This window comes from Arachis ipaensis, chromosome B1 (assembly GCF_059453495.1).
Source record: "Arachis ipaensis isolate K30076 ecotype BB chromosome B1, ASM5945349v1, whole genome shotgun sequence".
In the NCBI taxonomy this organism is placed as follows: Eukaryota; Viridiplantae; Streptophyta; class Magnoliopsida; order Fabales; family Fabaceae; genus Arachis; species Arachis ipaensis.
The window spans coordinates 121,066,975-121,068,216 of record NC_142436.1 but is presented as its reverse complement, the minus strand read 5'-3'; positions in this window follow the sequence as shown (position 1 = coordinate 121,068,216).

Genomic DNA, 1,242 nt, shown 5'->3' with positions numbered 1-1,242 from the left:
CTCACTTCTCAACAAGAAGAGCATTTACTTAGTGTGCTGAGGAAGCACAAGAAGGCAATTGGGTGGAGTTTGGCAGATATAGTAGGCATCAACCCTCAAGTATGTGAGCACAGAATATTTTTTGAAGAGGGAGCAAGGCCCGTTCGTCAACCCCAAAGAAGACTAAACCCCACTATCTTAGAGGTTGTCAAAAAGGAAGTGACCAGATCACTTAACACATAGATCACGGCTGATGCACGGAAACTTGTCCTTTAACAAATCTCCCTCGGCAAGTATACCGAATTGTCGTCAAGTAAAAACTCACAATAGAGTGAGGTCGAATCCCACAAGGATTGATTGGTCAAGCAACTTTAATTGGAAGAATGTTCTAGTTGAGCTAAGCAAAAATTGGGTTGAGAATTGCAGGAAATTAAATGGCGGGAAAGTAAATTGCAGAAAATAAATGACGGAAGGTAAATTGCAGAATCTTAAATAGGGAAGGGGAGTTTAGCATGAAAGTAAATAGCAGAAAGTAAAGAGAATGGGTAAGATCAGAAATGGGGAATTCATTGGGCTTAGGAGATGTTGCATTCTCCGGATCAAGTTCATTTTCATCTCTTCCTCAATCAATGTATTCATTGATCTCTTTGGCAATCTTAAGTGATTGAATTCCAATTCCTTGGTAATTCAATCTCTCAAATCAGATCAATAGCCAATTCCTTGGTCTAATTGCACATGAGAAGAGATGAAGTGTGGTCACTGATTATACCACATGTATTTCCAAATCAAAGTATTGGGAGAATTATATGTCACCATATCCGCCCAAACCCCAATTTGGTCCAACATGAGAAAGTATTTCTAGCATGATCTCTTCATCCCTTTACTAAGGTTCAGAAGAGATCCAAGTATGAATAGCTTCTTTTCCAAGATAACTACTCAATTGGATGAAGATTGAAAGCTTTCTAGTAAAATCAAGAGAAAAGAAAGAAGAAGAATAATGAAAACTATTATTGATCCATCAAATTAAAACAGAGCTCCCTAACCCAATGAAAGGGGTTTAGTTGTTCATAGCTCTGGGAATGAAAAGCATAGATGGAGAGTACATTCTGAGAATTAAACTAAAAGTTGCAGAGAAAGTAAAATACAGAGAGTAATTCTAATAATGCCAAAAGCTTCTCTTTTCTAGTTCAAAGTTCTCCCTATTTATACTATTCTTCTGATCTTCTAGTTGGCTCTTCAAGTCTTGGATATGGGCCTTTGGAT